Source organism: Gopherus flavomarginatus, chromosome 3 (assembly GCF_025201925.1).
Source record: "Gopherus flavomarginatus isolate rGopFla2 chromosome 3, rGopFla2.mat.asm, whole genome shotgun sequence".
NCBI lineage: Eukaryota > Metazoa > Chordata > Testudines > Testudinidae > Gopherus > Gopherus flavomarginatus.
Window position 1 is genome coordinate 16,715,204 of NC_066619.1, and position 12,253 is coordinate 16,727,456.

The window sequence follows — 12,253 nt, forward strand, 5'->3', positions numbered from 1 at the left end:
TGTTCTCAAAGTTCCAAGTAGTTACACCTGTACAAACCCACAGTGGAAGTTACACATGTGGCACAGACGGCTGAATTTTGGTCTGTAGAACATTTCTGCCAGAGATGCTCATGGAAGGAAAGACCCACTTTGACTCAGACCCCAAAGTTTATATGAGTTTGAGTATGTATGTCTGGCAGCTAGGGGGAAAAAGGTTTTTGCTTGTAAGCAAACTGCGTTTGATACAGAAATCAATGGGATCCAAACCTAGAACTCCATGTTGCCCGTTTTGAAGAGTTATTTTTCAGCATAGAACTAATTCCACTTTTATTGAAGTGTGAACAGTTTGGCACAATGTAGCGTGGATTTACTGTCTGCTCATGGGAGAAAATATCAATTGCATTGCACATAATTTATCGTCTCTGCCTGAACCTGGAAAAGCCTTCCAAGGGGAGTAGTGGGGGCAAAAGACATATCTGGCTTTAAGACTAAGCTTGATAAGTTTATGGAAGGGATGGTATGATGGGATAGCTTAATTTTGGCAATTGATCTTTGATTATCAGCGGATAAGTATGCCCAGTGGTTGGTGATGGGATGGGATCTGAGTTACTGCAGAGAATTCTTTCCTGAGTGCTGGCTGGTGAGTCTTGCCCACATGCTCAGGGTTTAGCTGATCGCCATATTTGAGGTCGGGAAGGAATTTTCCTCCAGGGCAGACTGGCAGAGGCCCTGGAGGTTTTTTGCCTTCCTCTGCGGCGTGGGGCATGGGTCACTTGCTGGTGGATTCTCTGCAGCTTGAGGTTTTCAAACCACAATTTGAAGACTTCAATAACTTGTATCAGAGGGGTAGCCGTGTTAGTCTGGATCTGTAAAAGCAGATGCTCCAAAATGTCTGTTAGTCTATAAGGTGCCACAGGATTCTTTGCTGCTTTTTCAATAACTTGGACATAGGTTAGGGGTTTGTTATAGAAGTGGAGGAGTAGGGTTTTGTGGTCTGCTTTGTGCAGGAAGTCAGACTAGATGATCGTATTGGTCCCTTCTGACCCTAAAGTCTATGAGTCTATAACCTACATAATGTGCATATTTAAAGCTTCCCATCTCTACTATTAGTTCAGCTCCTTTGCTTGATGAACTAGCCGTTTGACAAGCTCATCTTTGGGACAATGAGCAGGAACTTGAGGGGTTTAAGTGAAATAGCTGTATTTTAAACATGAGTGAGCATTTTAATACTTATCCTGCATTGTGCTTCTTGATGTATTATTGCCTGCATACTGAAATACAGGGACAACCAAGCAAATGTTGGCAAACACAGTCACACTATTTAATAATTGGAGATATACCAATCTCCTAGAACTGGAAGGGACCTTGAAAGGTCATTGAGTCCAGCCCCCTGCCTTCACTAGCAGGACCAAGTACTGATTTTTTGTCCCAGATCCCTAAGTGGCCCCCTCAAGGATTGAACTCACAACCCTAGGTTTGGCAGCCCAATGCTCAAACCACTGAGCTGTCCCTCCCTCCTATATACTTTTCAGTAAAGTGAACTTTGTGGAACTGTCTATATTTTAATGCAACTCTGTCAGGCCCACCATGTGCAGGATCCCTATTGAGGCCTATAGGAGTTCAGCACATGGATGGATAAAATGACTGGAACAGAGCTGACTAGATCTGTGTAAAATTTAACAGAACACCAACCAAAGTCTAACTTCCCTGAATTGGTGGTTTTATTACAGGAATAAAACTCAAGCTAGGTGTACCAAGTAGTTTGCTGAGGTTTGCACCAATTTCTTCCCAGCCTAAGTGGAGTTTTAAGCAAACTCACGACTGAATTTTGGGTGGAAACCATGTGAGAAATGTGCTAGTTTCACATCATTTGGACTTGACACCAGGCAAGTCTTGGTTAGTTTCATAAGGAGGGTTTGAATTGTTTCAAATACAAAGTCAATGTAAACCCACATGAGCAGAAAGGAAAAAATGGTTCTCATGAACCCTGGCAATCTGAAGCTGTGGAATTTCAAGCTGTTCAATGGAAGCACTGTCACTAGGAGGTACAAAGCCCACAAAGAGTTAAAGCTTGTGGGAAATGGCAAATCTCTTGCAGAATTCAGTGGCAACAGAAAAGACTTCAGTATTGTTGCCAGGGCAGTGCAGGGAGGTTTCACGCCCTAGGTGAAACTTCGACCATGCACCCCCCTCCCTCCCCATACCCCTGTCCTGAGGCACCCCCCCCCCCCGCAGCAGCTCCCCCCCCCTCACCCTGAGACCCCCCGCCCCGCCCCAGCTCACCCCTGCTCCACACACGAGCATGAGCACCCCGAGCACGCCGTTGCTGCTTCACTTCTCCCGCCTCCCAGGTTTGCGGCACCTAAGCTGATTGGCGTCGCAAGCCTGGGAGGCAGGAGAAGTGAAGCAGTTCACCCATGCCCTGTCTCCTCCCCGAGCACGCTGTGGCCTCTTCACTTCTCCCGCCTCCCAAGTTTGTGGCAGCAATCAGCTTAGGTGCCACAAGCCTGGGAGGCGGGAGAAGTGAAGCGGCCACAGCGTGCTTGGGGAAGAGGCAGGGGAGGAGTGAGCTGGGGCGTGGAGTTCCCCTGCGTGCCGCCCCCACCTTACTTGCTGCAGGCGGCCTCCCCGCGCCTTCCTGCCCAGCTCCCTCCGCCTAAATGCCAGTGGCAGCCGAAGATTCGGCCGCTGCGGTTGCTGCCGAAGAAAATGGCGCCTCCCAAATGCCAGCACCCTAATGCCAACCAACTAGAAGAATTCAAGGCACAGGCAAAGAGCCATAAATGCACTTAATTAATTTCTCTGAGTGAGCCAAGCCTTGCTAAAAAATTGAAGCTAAAAGGGAAACTCTTGTGCAGTCACATCTTTTGAGACTCTTAAAGGCTGCTGGGTAACAGTATGGAAAAAACTGCCTGGCTGCTTAGCTGGCATTCCACTTTTAAATGTGATAAGAGGGGCTTGCCACGTAGAGCTTGGAAAGATATTAGACATGTAAATACGTTACTATAGTATTACGAAACAATGGGAAAAACAGCCTACTGTGCACATGGGTAAAATTCCATTTTGGTCTGCCAGTGACTTTTGAGAACTCCTCAATAATGCCACCCGAATGTCTCCACTCATTCATAACCTTACCATGTGCATTTCGTCAGGCGTATGTTCAGGTTAGCAGTATAGACAACATTAACACTTCTTAAACATATACTCTAGTGGGTCCCACAGGTATCACTAACCATACTCGCAGTTCTGTGGTCTAACACTGGAAACATCTATTTGGAGTTAGTCAGTCAAGCCCCCTGCCAGGTCAGGATTGTTTCCTACATTACTGATAGTTTGTCCAGCCTAGTTTTAAATATCCCAGATAACTGAGTGTCCAAGAACTTCCTTTGGGAGGGACTCCACAGTTTAACAGATCTCATTTATGTTAATAGGTTATTTTTATTTTAACCAAATTTTTCCTTTCCTAAATTTCATCCCATTACTCAGATTTAGAACCATGTAAACTATAAGGGACAGAGACATTCTTTGTTTTCTGGAATCCTGATTTTGGGGGTGGGGGACGGGACACATCACTGGAAATAAATAAGATCAGTTCTTTGATCCCCATTATAAGCCTTTATTCTACAGGTGTTACAGCAGGAATCAATTTTGTCTTTTAGTGTAATCCCAGTAGTCTCAATGAAATTACACCAGAGAGTAATCTGGACCATTATGCTAAACTAATCATTTGGTTGAGTATCTGTTTCACTTGATCACCTGGGCAAATGACCAGAATTGCCAGGTATTTGGCCAGGTAACTGAAATTATGAACCTTGAAAATTATTTATTGCGTACAATACACCACACAAGGTTCATTGTGCTCACAAACAATCCAAATAACAGCTCTGTGCTCCAATGAGCTTAACGATCTAACTTTGACAGAACACAGAGAAGCATGTGTAAGAGGAAGGCAACCGCCAGGAACCTGAATGCAGAGGCACACTAAATGTGCTGAGTCATCTTGTATGTATGAAATGCAGCATAATAACTGCTTAGTCACATAGCAGATGGATTCATTTAGGCTTGTGGCTTAGATCGAAAATAAGAGCAAATCTCAGGCAGGTAGCAAGTCTGAAAACCTACCGCTGCAATAAAGGACACAGAGATCAGCATGGGGATTTCGTGTGGTTATGTGCCCTAACCAAGTTTACTCAGTTTCAAAACTATAGCTTGATTAAAATAAGGTAACTACATATACTTGTAACTAATTTGATGCAGAACTATGTATACACTGCCTTAACCACACTGTGGCACAAAAATCTGCTGGGTGGATAGAGGAGCTACCCACTTGCCTTTTAATTTAGGATGTAAGCACCATAGAGCAGGGACTGTATCTACCTCTGTAGGCTGTTTAGCACAAGAGATATTGAAATACGGGGTGCTTCCTCTTTTTTCCCATTCTGGAGAAAGCTGGCCAAGTAAAGTTTGTAGACCAAACCCCCCCAAACCCCACCCCTGAAATTCTGGCTGTTTTTCATCTTCATCTTCCTTTTAAGATCATGTGTATCAGGCTGATATTTGTATTTTTAAAAATAAACCTCTTGAGGAAGCCACTTTGATACTCATTTAAAACATGCACAACGATTTTAACAATTGCAAACCCCTCTGATTCACTGCTATGTTACTGCCTTGTGCTGTGTGTTAGCACTATTAATTATTTTGGTTAATTATTTTCAGGAAGCGCATTGCGTAGCACTTGGGAACAGTCCAGTTTAGATATAAACTGAAGCAATTCTAAACTCAATCCATGTATTTCTTTTCCCAGATAAAATTAAACATTTAAACCCAGATCCTGCACTTGCCCCACATGCAAAATTATCTCAGATTTCAATGGGAATTTAACAGACAGCGTGGGTGAGAAATGGGACCCTTACTTGATCACCTCTACAGATCTACAATTGGCTCAAAGCTGGTTAAGTCAGAGACAGAAATAAGTCTTAATCCATGAACATCATGCCGGTTGACACAACTGGCAGTGGGTACTGAAGAAAGGCATAGGAATAAAATTGCAAGGGTGCTGCAAATCAGCCCTGAGATTCATTAACAGGGCTGTGTGTGGGAAGGATTGCACAAACAGTGCCTGGCGATACTTATAATTAGAACTAGGGAAAAAATAAAAAATTTAGACAACATTTGTGAACAATAATTTGTGATTTTCAGCCAGCTAAGACAGTGGCTGAAATATTCTGAAAATTCAAAATTGAGACAAAGTAAAATAAAATAACCTTTGTAGTTAGTGCCATGTCATTCTCTTAGAAGCACCAGCTCCTCTCTTCCCTCAGACTAAAGACTAATAATTTTCTGGGGTTAAATAAAGTTTCAAGTTCCTTTTGTTTTTAATATTCGTCATGAAATACAACAGAATACATTTAATAGCAACACTGATAATAGCAACTTCTGGTTAATGGAAACATATTGCCAGGAACCAATCCTGTCCCGTCAACACCAATGTTAATAGGATTCAGATAGCAGCAACAGGCATGGTGCTAAAGTAAACTTTTTTTTTATTTTTATTTATTTATTTATTTATTTTTAAGAAAGAAGGTCCTATGAGCATGCACAGCTGAGCACTTCCACTGTGTGCCATGGCTTCCAATCAGTGGATCTCTCTCTTGCTGTTAAAGTTCAGGTCCTGGAGATCTTATGGGAGCCTGGTGCTAAGCAAGTGAGAGGACCCAAGAGGTGTGGTGTCTCAAAGTTTTCCGCATTCAGAAGAACAGCCATAACTTTTTACAGGAGCACAGGAATGGCACACACCAAGACTACAAGAACCAATGTGGGGAAAACGAGGCAGATGTTGGTAAAACCCTGGGGCTCTGGTTTCAGCATAAGCTTGGCCAAGGTGCTGAACTCTCAAGACCGATGTTTTAACAGAAAGTGAATCAGCGGGGGGACTAGCAGGGGAAGGACTTTAACCCTTCAGATGGAAAGCCCAGCATAACATGGTTCAGTGTAAGGAGCATGACGAGAACCAAGACGCTGACCTTCTGGCTGCTACTGAATGGCGGTCAGACATCCTAGCCAGCAATCTAGAGCAGTACAGTAGCACTGTGTTCTGCTTTACAGTATTTCTTGTGACACATACCAAGCTGAAATTTCCTAAGTCTGCTCTAAGCCAATGGTTCTCAAACTGTGGGTTGGGACCCCAAAGTGGGTCGCGATCCCGTTCTCATGGGGTCACCAATGCTGGCTTAGATTTGCTGGGGACTGGGGCCAAAGTTGAAGCCTGAGGGCTTCAGCCCTAGGGCTCAGATTACAGGCCCCTGCCTGGGACTGAAGACCTGGGGCTTCAACTTTGGCCTCGCTCCCTCACCTGGGGCAATGGGGCTCAGGCTTCGGTGTCCCCTCCTGGGGCCATATAGTAATTTTTGTTGTCAGAAAGGGGTCACGGTGCAATGAAATTTGAGAACTCCTGCTCCAAGCATTATGGTACATTATATAACATTACTGTGTATCATGTTTGGTTTTCTTTAATACTGAAAGTTAATAAAGAGTTTCCCAACTACTGTCCTGTACCACCTATCATTGTTCCATGCTCCCCTTTCTATGTATCCCCCTGAAAACAGTTCCTTCTGCTTACTGGCAGCTTCTGGATAATAGCATCTTTTAGTGTGAAAAATTGCAAAGCTACTTTTGGTCAAAAAATTCCACTGGTGAATTATGAAAAAGCTTAGATGAGATGTGCTGGCGTCATCTGTAAGATAGAGACCTTAATCTTCACATACCTCCTACAAGTGAATGTGGACATATATCTGTATTTTCTTATTTTGCTTATGTATTTTACAGATTGGCAGAAATAGACCCAGACAGGCAAGTGAAGTGATGTATACTTCAATGGAAGGGCATGAATATGAACATAAGAATGGGTCAGACCAAAGCTCCATCTAGCCCAGTATCCTGTCTTCCAACAGTGGCTAGTGCCAAGTGCCCCAGAGGGAATGAATAGAACAGGTAATCATCAAGTTGTGATGTTGCACTCTATATGATTTTATGAAAGTATGCTGATGAGTGTGAATATAATGTAACTAAAATATGCTTCATGCAAAAGGTCTCTTGTAAGATATCATTACAAAGCTTATAGTCTACTGAGTGTAGTCATCCTATTTGCATGAATGTATCACTCTTGTATCTGAAACTTGAAATATGAAATATAACTCTGAGGGCTTATTGTAATTATGCAAAGTGTGGGCCATTAATGGTGGTTTGGAATCTTGATGGCTCCCATCAACCAGGACAATTGACTGTGGATGGCTCTGTTTGCAGGCAGGCCTTCCTGCGAGTCAAGCTGGGAGGAATGAAGGCTTGGGGTCTTACAGTGACATGTGATCGTGTCACCTGAACTGGAATCCATCTTTAACCTGGTGTTTTTCCACTGAAAAGGAGGGGTGGGATCCCAGAGGGACAAAGAATTCCCATCTTATGCAAAACATATATAAGTGGGTGGAACAGAACAAAGGGGGCTGCAATCATGAGAAATCCCCTAGTTACCACCTGAGCTGGAACAGGGGCTGTACCAGGGGGAAAGGATTGTGCCCAGACTAGGAAGGTGTCCAGTCTGTGAAAGAAACTTATTGAAACATCTGAGGGTGAGATTTTATCTGTGTTCAGTTTTATTACTGTATTAGTCTTAAACTTGCATATTTTTTTTAACTTAGTAATTCACTTTGTTCTGTCTGTTACTACTTGGAACCACTTAAATCCTAATTTCTGTATTTAACAGAATCACTTTTTACTTATTAATTAACCCAGAGTATGTATTAATACAGTGGGGGGGGAGAACAGCTGTGCATCTCTCTCTATCAGCGTTACAGAGGATGAACAATTTATGAGTTTACCCTGTATAAGCTTTATATAGGGTAAAATGGATTTATTTGGGGTTTGAAGCCCATTGGGAGTTGGGTATCTGAGTGTTAAAGACAGGAACACTTCTTAAGCTGCTTTCAATTAAGCCTACAGCTGTTAGGGGATGTGGTTCAGACCTGGGTCTGGGTTTGCAGCAGGCCAGTGGGTCTGGCTCAAATCACGCAGGGTACCGAAGTCCCAAGCTGCCAAGGCAAGAAAGCAGGGACAGAAGTAGTCTTGGCACATCAGTTGGCATACCCAGGGTTTTTTTGTAATCCAACCCATCACACAAGTGATCCATCCTCTGTTGCCCATTCCCAGCTTCTGGCAAACAGAGGCTAGGGATGCCAATCCTGCCCATCCTGGACCTACCCTCCATGAACTAATCTAGCTCTTTTTTGAGCTCTGTAATAATCTTGGCTTTCACAACATCTTCTGGCAAAGAGTTTCACAAGCTGAATGTGCGTTGAGTGAAGAAATACTTCCTTTTGTTTGTTTTATATCTGCTGCCTATTCATTTCATTTGGTGACCCCTAGTTCTTGTGTATGAGAAGGAGTAAATAACACTTTATTTACTTTCTCCATACCAGTCACAATTTTATAGATCTCTATCATATCACCTCTTAGTCGTCCCTTTTCCAAGCTGAAAAGTCCCAATCTTATTAATCTCTCCACATACTGAAGATGTTTCATACCCCTAATCATTTTTGTTGACCTTTTTTGAATCTTTACCAATTCCAATATTATGTATCAGATAGGTCAGTGTCAAAATCCAACTCATCGGCTGTGTGATCTTGGGCAAGCTGTTTAACTTCTCGGAGCCTCAAATTCATCTATCTGTGAAATGGTGGCAAACCTGTTCAGCTGTTTTTGAGACACAATTAAAACGTGTGTAAAGGAGGATCAGTGGACACCTTTCTTGAGACCTGTCACTGGGAGATGTAGGAACAGAATTTCCTGTTCCTAGTCCTGTGCTTGATTCATTAGCCTTTGGGCTTTGCCATAGACTCATAGACTCTAGGACTGGAAGGGACCTCGAGAGGTCATCGAGTCCAGTCCCCTGCCCTCATGGCAGGACCAAATACTGTCTAGACCATCCCTGATAGACATTTATCTAACCTACTCTTAAATATCTCCAGAGATGGAGATTCCACAACTTCCCTAGGCAATCTATTCCAGTGTTTAACTACCCTGACAGTTAGGAACTTTTTCCTAATGTCCAACCTAAATCTCCCTTGCTGCAGTTTAAGCCCATTGCTTCTTGTTCTATCATTGGAGGCTAAAGTGAACAAGTTTTCTCCCTCCTCCTGATGACACCCTTTTAGATACCTGAAAACTGCTATCATGTCCCCTCTCAGTCTTCTCTTTTCCAAACTAAACAACCCAATTCCTTCAGCCTTCCTTCATAGGTCATGTTCTCAAGACCTTTAATCATTCTTGTTGCTCTTCTCTGGACCCTCTCCAATTTCTCCACATCTTTCTTAAAATGCGGTGCCCAGAACTGGACACAATACTCCAGTTGAGGTCTAACCAGCGCAGAGTAAAGCGGAAGAATGACTTCTCGTGTCTTGTTTACAACACACCTGTTAATGCATCCCAGAATCACGTTTGCTTTTTTTGCAACAGTATCACACTGTTGACTCATATTAAGCTTGTGGTCCACTATGACCCCTAGATCTCTTTCTGCCATACTCCTTCCTAGACTCCTTCCTCTTCCTGCCATCCAACACAGCTGCATTTTTGAACACTCCAAAAATTTGCTGTAGTGCTCCTTGTAGAAAACTTGCAAGGTATGATTATAGGAAGAAGCTAGGAGAGACTCTAAAACTGGCCTTTCTGAAGGGTTTGAGCAGAATTCTTCTCTTCAGTCTATTTGGCAGATCTAGACTTCATTGTTTTGCCCTTCCCTACCAACGTGAAACAGTCACCAAGACTGGTGCATATTTACTGTATGGAAAACAGGCTATAGCATCGATCCACCATAGAGATGACAGGAGTGAATTTTAGCCTTTATCTGGAACATGGTCTCATACGTTATTGCCATTAACAATACCCACTACACCCTGCATTTAACTAACTTTCCTTCATGTTCTGTCAAACAAGGCTAAAATTTAAAGGCGGAAGACTCCTTAAGCTCATCCATTGACAGACAACTGCAGTGCTTTCACTTGGGAAGAGAGGTGGTCTCTGAGGTCAGCAAATCATAAATCATTTAGAGCTTCAGATGTCAAAATGAGCACCTCAGAGACAACCCAGAAATTAACTGGCATCTAAGAGAGGCTACAGAGCAGCTGTGTATCGAGCTCTCTGCATGTTGCACCACATAATTAGTGTGTAGAAGTGTTTTGCACTAGTATCCGCTTCTGTCTAGGTTCTTATATGACCCTAGTATCTCAGGACCTCTGTAGCATCTGAACTTCTAAAGATGTTCGAGCACATTACTAGTCTTGTCTGGGGAGGACAAGAGTGTGGTTCATTATGCCCAGGTCCACACTGGAGTGGAAAAGTGGCATTCTTCTTGCCACGTTGAGGGAGAAACGTGTTTTTGCCCACAGCTCCTTCCTGATTATCCTAGAGAAGCCAAGGGTTTAAAAGGACCTCTTCCAACTTGCACACACATGAAGCAAGCTATAGGCTCCATCCCTCAGTGAAAAGTGCTGATATAATAATATAGTGTGTTTGCATGACTTTGTGCCAGCCAGTGCACATATTCTGTTTTTATACTGTAGGGTGCTAAATAATGCGCACTATTCTGGTGAAAAATTAAAATTAAGTAATGAATGAGCCCAGTCCTAACTGGGTGACAGAGAAGTGATGCAAGGCTCCTGGATACCATCCTAGACTGCTGGCATTCCTTTTGTGTAGAGTATGCAGAGATCAGTGGAATTAACAAGTCTTTTTAAACAACGTTCCTAAAAATGCAATGTATGTTCATATCATCTGGCAGCATTGAAGGATGAAAGACTGTTTTTCCCCTGGAAAATCAAAGAGGGCTTCTTTATAACTTCAGTGTCTGGAGGGAGAACCTGTAATGGAAACAGCCAGCACAATATAGCGCTACTCGCATGTGACTGGGAGGTTAGCCCACAAGGGGTTTAATTGGTTTTTGGTTTCTGTTTAAAGCTTTATGGAGAAAGTATGTGTGTGTGGTTACCAGCTGTGTTTCTGCCTTGCTACTGTTCCTGTGTTAACTACATCACGGCATGTTTTAAGATCCATAGGGACTGCTCCTAGACTGACCGTGAATTCTAGGGCATTGACTAAAATGTAATTAAAAAAATGTAATTAAAAAATTGACTAAAAGGTAATTAAAAAAAAAAAAAAGGAGAGAGTCTCTCTCTAAAGTAAAACTTCTCTCTCTCTTTTTAGTTTTTCCTCTGTTGCGGCCTTGTCATAGCTCAGATTTTGAAAACCATCCTCTGAAAATCTTTATAGCTTGTGAAATTTATGGTTTGTGTCACAGAGATATCTCCATACATACACTTTGGGTGTTAGCATGTGAAGTTGAACAGTTAGGGTATGTTTACATGATAGCAGCATAGCTAGAGTGCTGCAGCTGCGCTGCTGTAGTGTAGACACTTCCTGTATAGAGAGTCCTGTATTGGTTTTTCCACCAATGTAGGTCCATCCACCTCAACAAGAAGTGACGGCTAGTTCGATGGAAGAATTCTTCCGTAGACCTAGCTGCACCTATGGTGGAGATTAGGTCAATCTAACTACATCACACGGGGAATGAAATTTTTCACAGCTCGGAGTGTCGTAGTAAGGTCAAACTAAGTTTCAGGTATAGTCCAGGCCTTAGTGCCCGGCAAGCCCAATGCCTGAGGGAATTGGGGAGCAGGGCTGCCTGAATGGGAGACAGGGCCGTCTGAGTGCTAATCTACTCTATTCCAGGTCGAATCCAGCTTTGCCACTGGCTTGCCATGTCTAACAATTCTCTAAACCTCTCTGGCTTTGACTTCTCTTCCCATCCAATGAAAAGTATGTCATTTACACGGAGACAGCTATCTTGATGTAAAGTCCTGCTGGAGAGAAAGCACAGGAAACTTTTGCCTCAGTGCAGCTATTGGAGGTATATTTCATATGGGGGAGCATGATTAGCTACACTGAAGTAAGAATTACCTGTAGCTTGTCTGCACTAATATTTTACATAGAATAGCTATCTCAGTGAAAAAAACCCATCTTTTTGCAGTGAGGCCATGGCTTCTCTGTTTCCCCATTGTGAAGTGGGAATTAGCGCCTCTCTCATAAGGGTGCTGAGCATTGACTGAGTGAAGTCAGTGCTGTTCTTTGCCAGGGCTGATCATTATTATCCTGCAATAGATTCAGTACCAATTCAGTGCATTTTACTGTCATGTTACGCTCATTCACACGATGGTAACATGATGCAATA

General features: G+C 43.0%; 1 protein-coding gene across 4 annotated transcripts in view; it reads right to left on the bottom strand.

Annotated features, from left to right (window-relative positions):
• The window catches only part of MYO5B (myosin VB), a 356,389-nt gene that overhangs the window by 162,924 nt on the left and 181,212 nt on the right, over positions 1-12,253 (bottom strand). The window lies entirely within an intron of this gene.